The sequence below is a fragment of the Aedes aegypti genome, chromosome 2, assembly GCF_002204515.2.
Source record: "Aedes aegypti strain LVP_AGWG chromosome 2, AaegL5.0 Primary Assembly, whole genome shotgun sequence".
Lineage (NCBI taxonomy): Eukaryota > Metazoa > Arthropoda > Insecta > Diptera > Culicidae > Aedes > Aedes aegypti.
The window spans coordinates 212,542,289-212,556,060 of NC_035108.1; positions in this window are offsets into that span (position 1 = coordinate 212,542,289).

Consider the following 13,772-nt stretch of genomic DNA (forward strand, 5'->3'; position numbering starts at 1 on the left):
GGTGGATTAGACCATTCTCAGACCGAGCAAATTTAGTACACTGGTGGATTAGACCATTATCCATCCGAAACACAGTGAACACATTTTCATCAAACCAATTTTAGTACTGAACAGAAAAACTGCTTTTGAAGTTTCGATGATGACGATGAATACGATGACGGAGCGTTAAACGTTAAATGTTTCTATGGACAGTTAAACACAAAATTTGTCCGTTTTTTATTTGGCCAGATACAATATTTTTCCAAATTTTTGACATGTAACTTTTAAGGACGAAAGTGCTACAAGGTTTATGGTTTTACCACAGACAAACTAACTACGAGGTGAATTAGGCACATCAGTGGCGTACCCAGAAAATCACTTCGGGTGGGTGCATTTGTTTTACAGGTTGTTTCAAAGTACGAGGTATCTGTGAATACCTATATAGGTATTGAATATACGCATTAGCGGGTAACTTTGATAGTGCTTGACCCACAACGTACTAAACAAAAAAGCATAATTTCTGTTAAACAGTTAAGCAATGAGGATGTTAGGTGAAGGGTGAAGGTGAATCGAAGCCAAACCTCAAATTTTCAAGAGCACGAATCTGGAGAACCGAGCACCCGTTTGAGCGGAAAACTTAATCGATTGGTCACCACCAGCTCGTGACCAATCGATTAAGTTTTCAGCTTAAACGGATGTTCGATTGTCCAGATTCGTGCTCTTGAAAATTTGAGGTTTGGCTTCGATTCATTTTCACCTTAAAGTACAGACTATTAATTTGAAACTTCATGTCAGAGCTATTTTGATTTGAATCGTAAGCTTTAAGGATTTATATTCGAATTTTAAAAATTAATGTGATTTTCTAATTTTATAAACGTTTACAAAAACTATTTGGTGAAGTGTTAAATAGTTCGTCACGTATCCTTGACTGTCTAGTCAAAGTGTAACCTGAATTTGGTCTCAAATCTCTAAGAGAAAAATATTATTATAAATATTCAAATTTGGAATATACACTCCCGTGCATAAGTTTGGGTTCACCCCCTTGAAAACATGCTAAAGTGTTCAGTCCATATCTCTGGGATTACACGTCTAATTGAAACTCTCTAAGCCGCATTCGAAATGCAAAGAGTTATTCTTACTTTGTATGTATTTTTCCAAAAACATTCTTTGAACTTTGTATATATACTACTTAGTATACTAAATTTTTCTTAAAGTTGCGACATTTTTCAAAAAACACACTGAAAATTCATATCTAATTTCCTCAGCATTGGATCCACCAAAATTTTAAATCAAAGTGTCATTAGAATCGTAATCTAATATTCTTTGAAGAGACCCCACGAAATTTTGGCGGAAAAATCTGGAAAGTACTGAGGAAATTAGATATGATTTTTCAGTGTGTTTGTTGAAAAATGTCGCAACTTTAAGTAAAACTGTAGTATACAAAGTTTAAAGAATGTTTTTGGAAAAATACATACGAAGTAAGAATAACTCTTTGCCTTTCGAATGCGGCTTACAGAGTTTCAATTGGACGTGTAATCACTGAGATATGGACAGAACACTTTTGTATGTTTTTTAGGGGGTGAACCCAAACTTTTGCACGGGAGTGTATCCAGAATCAGCCCTTTCAGACATTTCTTGTGTACACCTGAGAGGGAGGCACCGATATTACACACGAAATATGACCCAAAGTTATTTCGAATTGCAAGAAAACTCCAGCTTGCCAAGGTAAGGATCGACCAAAATTATAAAACAAGGTGTCATTAGAATCGTAATCTTATATGCTTTGAAGAGTACTCACGAAATTTTTGCGGAAAAATCTGAAAAATATTCGAAGTCAATGCACATTGGACCGAATCGACAATTTAGCCGGAAAAAAGTGTTTTCTCTGTTCTCGTCGATTTTAGACGTTTGATGTCTTCAGAGAAGTTATTCGTAATTGAGTTTTGCATCTTTTAGGAAAAAAGTTGAAAAGGGTGGCCCTTATTTAGGTTAAAATTTTGACTCAAACTTTTTTGTTTGATGAAATTTGTGGCTGCGGTCTTCTGCAAACTTTTAGAAAATGTTATTTTGAACAACTTTGTCGAAGACACTTTTGATCTAACTCTTCATTTGAGCTAAGTAAATTGATATCATCATTTCTCAAAAAAGTAGTGTATGTAAAAGTTGTAGATCTAGTTAAATTCTACAACTTTGCTGAAGACAGCACGCCGTTAACTTTGAAATCTTGTGAGTTACAAGCAAATTTAGAGTTTTTAAAGTGTATTTTTGAAGTGAAATTTCTCAATTTACAAAAAATACGTTCTCACAGTTTTTACAGCAAAAGTTGCCTATTGTATGGCCTTTCTAATGCCACTAAAAGAAAAAAAATATCGAAGCAACTCCATGAGTTATGGGAATCTAAAGATTTCATAGTTTTTCACTTAAATTGGCTTATAATTTCAAAATCACAAGAATTACAAACTCTTGCGATGTTCAGTAAAAATGTGTATCTTTACTTCCTCTGCAACTCTTCTGAAGACCACATTCACGTAAAACTGAAAATCAAAAAGTTAGATCAAAATAACTGATTTTTGGGTTCACCCGAAGATAAAACTTTCAAAATCAATTTACTTAGCTCAAATGAAGAGTTAGATCAAAAGTGTCTTCGACAAAGTTGTTCAAAATAACATTTTCTAAAAGTTTGCAGAAGACCACAGCCACAAATTTCATCAAACAAAAGAGTTTGAGTCAAAATTTTAACTTAAATAAGGGCCACCCTATTCAACTTTTTTCCTAAAAGATGCAAAACTCAATTACGAATAACTTCTCTGAAGACATCAAACGTCTAAAATCGACGAGAACAGAGAAAACACTTTTTTCCGGCTAAATTGTCGATTCGGTCCAATGTGCAATGAAATGAGTCTAGTACACGACACTGAAGACGGCCTTACAGTTGAGGTCGAAATAATCGTATCCGTCAAAGGATACAAACTCGAGTGGAATCAAATGGTATAGTACTAAATTCGGGTTTTTCATCTACTTATATGTATTCTACTAAACAGCTCGAAGATTTATTATCAATGAAACAGTCATTCAAGTCATCGTGCAAAAGTTTGGGTTAACCCCTCAGTATGGTGCATCGTGCAAAAGTTGAAGTTCACCTGAACTTACTTAAAACACGAAAGTTCTGTGAAATTACAAACCAATCATGTACGCACCATTATTTGCGTTCGAAAAAGCTGTGGACTATAAAAATCAGTTGAAAACTGGCAGTGGTATTGACAAAAAAGATTTGCATGCGGCTCAGGTGAACCCAAACTTTTGGACGATTTGCATCATACGGAGGGGTGAACCCAAACTTTTGCACGATAATTTGAATGCCTGTTTCATTGGTTTTGAATAGTTTTCAGATTTTGCCGCAAAAATTCGTGAGTGTTCTTCAAAGAATATAAGATTACGATTCTAATGACACCTTGTTTTAAAATTTCAGTCGATCCAACACTGAGGAAATTAGCTATGTTTTTTGAAAAATATTACAACTTTGCTCCAATTACCGTTATTATCAAATAAAATATACCATTCAAACGGCAGTCAGCAGTTGATTCCTGACGTTGTTCTGCACCTCTGGGCCGATTTTGAAAAAAAATCCTTAGTCAGAATTTTGAGTTACGCCCTTTTGAAGTTTATATGATAGAAATCACACGAAATATGCCAATTTAACTTGTTTAAACAAAGAGATTATAATAAAATTTTGTAGTTTTAATTTTCTATATGGTTTTAGATATTAAAAAATACATTTTTCTAAAATTTTTCTCTACCGACATTTGAAAAGGGCCAATGCTATGTTTAGTTATTACTAATAAGCCAATACACGAAAAATGATATCTACCAAATTAACGCCTGTTAGTGATATTGGGAAATTTCCCAAAGCATTCAAATATGTATGAAAAATTCTTGGACTGGATATGCAGATACGCCCTTTTGAAATGTATGGAAAGAATATGGAATATGGGATATGGTGGATTCTGCTCCATCTGTAATCAACGGTTAGCTAGGTGCATACATAATTTTTATTCGTTATTTTCATCACGGCCGATCAATTCAGTGTTTCGTTTCAACGTGCGGGTGTTGTATCGTATGATAATTGTGTATCAAGTGCGTTTTCGCGATCTATGACACAGCTGTGATTGTGCACATAAACAATACTGCACCATAACCCTCGCCGCGATTTTTTCGCTCGAAGCGACATCTGCGTATCAAAATCGGAATCGAATATTGCATGCGATTGCAAACTTAACTTGTCCAAGTTCGTCATTCAACGAGGAGCATATCTTGAATTGGATCGCATAACCGTAGGCGCATCATCATGGCAAAGAATTGCTCAAAATGCTCGGAAGCTATTAATGGCATCGATTATGTTGTCTGTCGTGGATACTGTGGTGCATTCTTCCACATGAATGCATGTTCAGGCGTTACACGTGCGTTGCTTAATTATTTCACGACAAACAAGAAAAATCTATTTTGGATGTGCGACAAGTGTGCTGAGCTTTTCGAAAACTCACATTTCCGCACTATTTCGACTAATGCTGATCAAACATCGCCACTCAATTTGCTTACCACTGCAATAACGGAGTTAAGAACCGAGATTAAGCAAATCAATGCTAAACCTAAAGCTCAATTCTCACCAGCTGTTGGCTGGCCCTCATTAAGGGGGCAGAATCCATAATTGATTTCGGAATTTCCAAAAGCAGTTTATTCGTTCAAAATCAAGAAAATTTACAGGAAAATGTGTTCACTGTATTCCACTCTCCAACTGAAACACAGTGAACACATTTTCATCGAATAATTAGTTTTGAACAGAAAAACTGCTGTAAAAGTTTCGATGATGACGATGATTACGATGACGGAGCGTTGAACGTTAACGGAACGAAGGACAACTAAAAGACCTTTTGAGCAAGTAGTCGCACGTGCTTCGGAAAATTGTCGTGTTGGTAATAAGCAGCCGCAGGCTAATGTCGTGACAGTACCTGTTTGCCAGAAGGAAGACAACCAATTCTGGTTGTACATCTCCCGAATCCGACCGGATGTGACCACAGAAGCTGTGCAGGCTATGGTCAAAGCAAATCTCAATGTTGATGATGACCCTACTGTGGTTATATTGATTCCGAAAGAGAAAGACATTAGTACTCTCACATTTGTGTCTTTCAAAATCGGTCTCGACCCGTCAATGAAACCAAAGGCTCTTGATCCAGAAACATGGCCTGAGGGCTTATTATTCCGTGAGTTTGAAGACTATGGAGCCCAAAAATTTCGAGTACCTCTGAAGCACAGGAAACCAATGACACCGTCACTGTCAGTTTCTTCTCCCATCACACCTGTAATGGACCTGAGTTAAGCACCATCAACCCTGGACGCACTACATTAAGCACTTTGGAAGCCCCTGAACCACCCAGCACAGTCGTGTCATTCCTGCCAGCGCTCAGCAGTCGTCCCGGCCCTGTGTTCTGGTCCGGAGAGGGGGTCTTCCAGTCCGTTGCCAAAGAAAGTCTTTACGCATCACATGAAAGCTATTTAGCAAGCATCCAAAGAAACGTCAAGCAGGATCCTTCCCGTTTCTGGGATTTTGTAAAGCAACGCAAGGCAGGTATTGCCATTCCGAGCTCTGTCTCTTTCGATGGAGTCACCGCCCATTCAAACACCGAAGTTGCCGATCTCTTCGCCACCTTTTTCGAGAGTGTTTTTAGTAGAGCATCGCCCGTTCAACGTCGTGATAGTTTCGAGCAGATACCAGTTCATAACATAACTCTACCGTTCGTTCAGTTTTCTGTAGAGGAAGTTCAGAATGCTCTTGAAGATCTGGATTCTACAAAAGGACCTGGTACAGATAATCTGCCCCCTTTGTTCTGGAAGAACTGTGCAGCTACGCTCGCAATGCCTATTACTGCTGTTTTCAACCGCTCGCTTCGTGACAGAAGGTTTCCAAGTGCGTGGAAGACGGCATCTATAACACCGATTCACAAGTCCGGAAGCTACAATTGTGTCGCAAATTATCGCGGGGTGTCTATACTTTGCAGCCTAAGCAAAGTGTTTGAGAAGCTGATACACGCAGTTTTGTACCGAGCTGCTGCTCCGATCATCTCTAACAACCAGCATGGCTTCATGAAGCACCGCTCCACAACATCGAACCTTATGTGCTATGTGTCAGCTGTATCCCGTGAACTTGAATCAAGGCGGCAAATCGATGCAGTGTATGTAGATTTTGCAAAAGCTTTTGATTCAGTACCGCATGATATCATCTGCAGAAAACTCAGTCATCTTGGTTTTCCGGCGTGGCTTACTGACTGGCTTTGCTCCTACTTAACCGATCGTGAAGCTTTCGTGAAAGTGAAATCCACACGCTCCAGGACATTCAATATTCCATCCGGCGTCCCGCAAGGAAGTGTCCTCGGTCCGTTGATTTTTATCATTTATGTAAACGACCTTTATGAGCTGCTTTCTTCATTTAATCTTTCATATGCGGATGACTTAAAAATTTTCCGTGTGATTGCCTCCTCTGCAGATTGTGTCGAACTACAAGAAGACATAAATCGACTGCTTATCTGGTGCGACGATAATGGCATGCGCGTAAACAGTAAAAAGTGCAAAGTAAATTTCTTCTCACGATCCAATAGCATTTCGTTCCATCAGTATAACATGGGACCGTAATCCGGGGTAACATTGATCAGCGGGGTAACATTGATCGCAATGACCCTTCGCGTAAAAAGTTCCACTCAACATTTATCGATGAAATATTCTCAATGCGTGAATGGTGATTTCCTTCCTTCTATGCACGATCTATTGAACATTATGGTTTTTGCAAAAATTGAGTTGTGTCTATGCGTAATTTTTTCAATTTTTGGAAATATTAATTTTCATGATTATGGATGCAATGCTCAAAGAATCATGTCTCACATGAGTTCTGAAATCGATATGAGCAGAAGAAAAGCTTTTGTTACTGAAAATGACATCGCTGAAAACGATTCCGTTTCCAAAATTTTTATAAATATGTTCAGTTAAGCACAATTCACAAATAACTATTAAGAATGCAAATATTCCTTAGGAAATTGCCTACATTTAGGCGTATTTCACAATTCAAGGTGTTTTTTATTTTGAAATAACTCAAAAAGTAAATGAATTGTAAGAGTTTGGTCTTCATATTCGGCTTCAGCGACCATTATTTTAGTTAGTAATGATGTTTTAAATATAACCGAATGTTGTTTTCATGGGTGATCAATGTTACCCCATATCAGCTAAATCAAAAAATCACTTAAAACATTTTATTAAACATGCTTTAAACTTTGAGAAAACAAAATATAGTATATAGACACGAGCATTGGGTGTCAGTACTTGTTTTAAAAATATAAAACTTGCAACATATGCATTTTCAAATGAAATTTTTAAGAAATATCCTAAGATATGATCAATGATACCCCGGATTACGGGACTAGATTTTTTGGAATGGGTTGACTCAATATGTGATCTGGGTGTTACGATTGACTCATTGAGATTTAACGAGCACATAAACATCATAACTGCCAAAGCATTTACCGTGCTTGGTTTCATCCGTCACCATGCTTCCGGTTTTACCGATATTTATTGTCTTAAGACGTTATTCTGTTCTCTAGTACGCAGCATTCTTGAGTATGCATCACCGGTTTGATCGCCATTCTACGTAAAGCATAATCTGGCAATTGAACGTATCCAAAAAAGCTTTTTAAGGTTTGCTTTGCGTCATCTTCCTTGGAATGATCCGATAAACTTACCGAGCTATCCGAAAAGACTTAAGTTAATTAACTTAGAATCTCTCTCTGCAAGGCGCATCAGATCGCAGAGATTGTTCATTTTTGACCTCATCACAAACAATATAGACTGCCCTGATCTGTTAGAATTGATTCCGTGGAATGTTCCTTCCAGACGTCTTCGTAATTCAGTGTTATTCGTGATTCCTTTCCATAGATCTAATTTTGGATACAGCAACTGTTTGCATATGTGTTTGCGTTCGTTCAATGATGTTTGTGACGAGTTTGATTTTAATATGTCCAAAAATGTATTCAGTGTTAGAATAAGAGGTTTAGATTAAGTAGTTATTAAGAAATCAGTCTGTACGGCGTAGCCGAAGATGGTGCATAAATAAATAAATAAATAAATAACCATTACACTTTTGCGGTTGTTCTTATTTCATTCAATTTAGCAAGTTGCATAGAAGGAATGATACAAATTGTATTCAAATGTAACGCAAAATTTTCCAATTTGAGACCCCCTTTCCTTCCCCACGTAACAGCTTTTGTTTGGAAAATGTATGAACCGTAACACTACCGAACCACCTCGTTACGTAATATTTGAATGTTTCCAAATTTACACGTACACATGTTGTATATACTGACATTGAAAAAGGACCAAAGTATAATTGAAATATACACATTTATATATAGCTGAACAATGACTATATCAAAGTTGACCGAAACACTCGAACATCACTTTTCTTTATCTAAATTATATATTCATACATACATACTTCTATTCTAATCTGTTCTATTCTATTCAATTATACTCTACTTAAATTTATTCTACTCTGATCAACCCTACTTGTTCTTATACATATTTTTACAAATGGACACTGTAAAAATTAACAACTGCGCGCAAAAGATTTGAACGGTATTCTTTCGATATTTGTACGGCTTTTTAGCGCTCCCAGCTCTGTAAAAAATTGCTATGCACAGATTCTGACTCCTAATGCGTGCTTCTCATATGATCCATAAAAATAAAGATTTGAATTATTTTTTCACAGTTAGTCCAAATAAGGGTTTCAACTTATATATGATAGTTTTTATGTATTTTAAGGAACTTAAGCTTTTTGTATTAAATGCTTTTCATTTGAGCTGGATCCTCGTTTTAAAGGTAATTTGTTTGTCGAGAGCTGGGAAGAGCAGAGTCTGGCAAAATCTTCGAAATATCATATCACCATGTTTAATGTAAAAGACTTCTGCAATGCAACTGGTCGAGGACTAGGCTGACATAATGAGCTGGCGTCGGAGTCTGTGCATAACGCTGTTTCACAGACCTGTCTGCGCTATAAAGTCGAACAAACATCGAAAGTGTATCGTTCAATTCTTTTGCGCGCAGTTGTTGATTACAACATTGGCATTTGTAAAAATATGTATAAGAACAAGTAGGGTGGATCAGAATAGAATAAATTTAAGTAGAGTAGAATTGAATAGAATAGAACAGATTAGAAATGAAAAGAATTAAATAGAATTGACTAGAATATAGAATATAGAATTATGTAGATACATATACTGCCGTTATACGCATAATTGTCCAATGTTCCAAAATATGCAATCGAGAAAAACGCGTTTGAAGATTTTAACACATTTAGGCCTCGTATTGATCAGGTGTGTAGTAAATTAAATTAAAATCTTTACAATAGTATAATGAATAGCGTGTTCATTAGAGTCAAGAGTTTTTATTATGGGAATAAAGTAAATTTAGCTACGAAATTCAAAGTGGGACTGTTATGCCTAGAAATACGGTGTTTTTGGTGAATTTCTACGCATAACAGTCCCACTGATAGTAGTGACCAATTATATGCTAAGCATACTGCTGTAGATGACCGTTCTTACGTACAGATTGTACCGAATGCAGAGGACATATATCCACAAGACTATGTTAAGGCACCTAATGAAGGCTCAAGTGACATGTGCCAATGGGAGCCATGTGTGGGGAAGTGAAGAAATACGATTTTATAGTTTGGGATGGAAAGCAAAGTTTTCTGTATGTGTGATAATGATAAAATGTATTAATTAGTGAAAGAAAGAGTGGATAATTACGATAGAGAGTTTATAAGATATAATAAATTCCTATATCGACTCCTCCAGCTGCAGGCTTGACAGAAACTCGTCTGCGAATTCGAGGTAATTGTGCGGAGTAAATATTTAACTCAATATTCACGACACAAATCTTCAAACGATTTGACATTTCTTTAGACTTGATTTGCAAAATCATGATATTTGATACATCGCAAATTTTTGTTTTAGAACCACCAACATATTTGCCATTTGCACCGAAGAACTAATTATCCGGAAAAACCCAATATGTGGCCAGGTCATCTAAAACCTCTTGAACTATTCTTCTTTTGACTTGACTTCGACTTCTTATTGACTTCATCAAGTTTGATATGTCCACAAAAGGTCTTAGAACCGCCAATATAATGACCACTTCCTCTGGGAAACAGGGTATCAAATACAACCTGGCATGTTATTAAGTCATCAAAGAACCTTTGCATTACCCTTCTTTAGCCTTGATTTGGGGATTTATTAAGTTTGATGTTGCTAGCTAGGTTTCAGAACCGACAGTTTAGAGGCCATTTCCCTCAGGAAACCGGGAATTCGGAACAATCTGACATGTGGTCAAGTCATTCAAATAGGTTTGAACCACCTTTAGACTTGATCCGCAATTTGATGAAAATTGATATGTCGCAAGCCAGGTTTCAGATTCGACAATATAATGGCCACTTCCACCAGTGAACCGGTATTCGGAACAACCAAGCATGTGGCCAAGTCATTCAAAAACGATCGAACTATTTTTATTTAGACTGGTTTGCTAAATCATGAAGTTGATTTGTCGCAAGCCATGGACTCGAAATTAAAGTGCTTACTGATTCTTCAAGTGGGATTATTTCAGTACCCCCCGTGATGAATCCGAAATTACGGTAAATTTTTAATCGATGCCCCTGGTTCTAAAACCTAGAAGAATTTTATGATCAAACCTGAAAGTTTAACTGAAAATCATTGAAAAACGGATGGGAAATAATATTTTGATATTGAAAATTTCAATCAAATTTGACGTCAGGCTCGAATGAATAATGAATGCGTCCCGATAATACAAACACATAAAACAGGTTGTGTTCCACATGGGGCGTAAATCCAACGTAAGAAGATATTCAAATCGATTTTCCTAAACACCAGCTAATTCAAAACTGCCTACTGAACATTTTGTTCGAGATCAGCGCAGCGAATTGTATAGTGTGACAGTTATGCGTAGAAATACAGTAGTGGGACAGTTATGCGTGGAAATTCAACAATGGGACAAATTGACTTGGTTTGCTTTTCATTGAGTTTCCAAACAAAGTTAATATTTGGTAAGTGTTTTCTAATACTATACTTACGTAAAAATAAACTATCTGATGACAAAAAGTGAAAATGCACAAAACGTAACATGGGACAATTATGCGTATAACGGCAGTATATGTTATGTTCGAATGTTGCGATCAACTTTGATGTTCAGCTATATTGAAGTGTATATATTTCAATTATACTTTGGCCCTTTTATAATGTCAATCTAGACAATATGTGTACGTGTAAATTTTGTGCAACTTGCTAAATTGAATGAAATAAGAACAACCGCAGAGGTGTAATGATTATGTATGCACCTAACCATTGATTATAGATGAAACGGAATTCATCATGCAATATTCTTTCCATACACTTCAAAAGGGTGTATCTGCATTTCCTGTCCAAGAATTATTCATTCATATTTGAATGCTTTGGACAATTTCCTAAAATCACTATCAGGCGTTAGATTGTTAGATATAATTGTTCGTGTATTGGTTGATAAGTAACAACTAAACATAGCATTGGCCCTTTCCAAATGCCGGTCTAGAATTTTTTTGTTAAAATGTTTTTCAATATCTAAAACCAGATAAAAAATCAAAACTACAAAATTTTATTATAATCTCTTTGTTTAAACAAGTAAAACTGGCATATTTCGTGTGATTTCTATCAAATAAACTTCAAAAGGGCGTAACTCAAAATTCTGACTAAGGATTTTTTTTTCAAAATCGGCCCAGAGGTGCAGAACAACGTTAGGAATCAACTGCTGACTGCCGTTTGAATGGTATGTTTTATTTTATAATAACGGTAATTGGAGCACCGTGAAAAATGTAGTATACGAAAATAAAAAAAAGTTGCTGGAAAAATACATTCGAAGTAAGAATAACTCCTTGTTTTGGCACGGTAAATGGCTGGGCATGGCGTACAGGAATAAAATAGACCCCTTTGTGTGGTCCTTAGCCTCTTGCCCAGCAACTCCTATCCCTACCTCCTCGTGGTACTGGCCGGGGTACGAGTAACCTTGGGGAAGATCGGGTAACCAACCCCCGGTGGGAACTTTGGTCGTATGCTGACAGGGAAGGGGGGGTTTGCTTCTGCAAACCTTGAGCGTCTGTACTCCATGTTAGGAGCGGCTCACAACAGCGTCGGTTTCCCATGTCAGGGGCGGCTGATCATCGTCCGAGTGCCAGAGAAGGACTCTAAGCTAAACTGCGCACTATGGCCCTCCGAACATTTAGGGGGAATGGTCCTCCGGAAATCTAGGGGGTTGGTGTCAGGCCCTGCAAGCCAGCCGTAAAAATACACCAGCACAGGAACGTCAACGAGAGAATACGGACCGGAACAATCGGTAAAGACCACAGCGACGGAAATGGACTAGCGATTGGAAACTCGGTACCGTAAAACGGGGTAACTTTGATAGTTTTTTCGAAGCAAACTTGAATATTTATGCATGCTGTTTCAAAGAATAATAATTTATATTTTTTAAACAAGTACTGGCATCCTTGCTATCGATTGCAGTTGATAGATTTCCAAAAGATGTATTATGAATGGATTTATAATTTTTCATGTAATCGAAAGTTGGTTTTCTGTTTTGGGGTAACTTTGATAATTGAGTATGAATAGAACAAAATTGAATGAATAACGAACATTTGTAGGGCATTGCATACCTCTAGGCGTTTAACGTTATATGGAAATTTCTGACTTAGATTACAAAAATGGTCCCAGTTTGTGAAAATGCTATTCGCTAAGAGACTTGAGACCGTATTCAAGTTCTATGATAACTACCCTAGCAACACACATGTTATAATTGTGTATTTTCAACTGATATATGACCAAAACTAGTCATATATCAGTTGATAATACACAATTATAACAAGTGTGTTGCTCGGGTAGGCTGTCAAAGATAAGTGGCCAACTATTCAAAACTACATCAAATAGTGATCGTAGAACAGATTGTTTGTAAGCGTTTCGAAAATGCTAAAATTGTGTCAATTTTTAATATTCGTTTAAAAAGCCTCAAATGCACTTGATTCCAATGAAAACAGCTTTAACATGAAGTGTCATACTAATACTCTTTACTTTTGCATTTGTTTTGCTTAACTGATTAACAGAAACTTTGTTATTTCGTTTAATATGTTGTGGGTCTCGCACTATCAAAGTTACCCGCATTATCAAAGTTACCCCGTTTTACGGTACGTGGAACTGCAAATCTCTCAACTTCATCGGAAGCACACGCATACTCTCCGATGTACTGAAGATCCGCGGTTTCGACATCGTAGCGCTGCAGGAGGTGTGCTGGACAAGTTCGATGGTGCGAACATTTAGAGGTAATCATACCATCTACCAGAGCTGCGGCAACACACGTGAGCTGGGAACAGCTTTTATAGTGATGGGTGATATGCAGAGGCGCGTGATCGGGTGGTGGCCGATCAACGAAAGAATGTGCAAGTTGAGGCTCAAAGGCCGGTTCTTCAACTTCAGCATCATAAACGTGCATAGCCCTCACTCCGGAAGCACTGATGATGACAAGGACGCATTTTACGCGCAGCTCGAACGCGAGTACGACCGCTGCCCAAGCCACGACGTCAAGATCATCATAGGAGACTTAAACGCTCAGGTTGGCCAGGAGGAGGAGTTCAGACCGACGATTGGAAAGTTCAGCGCCCA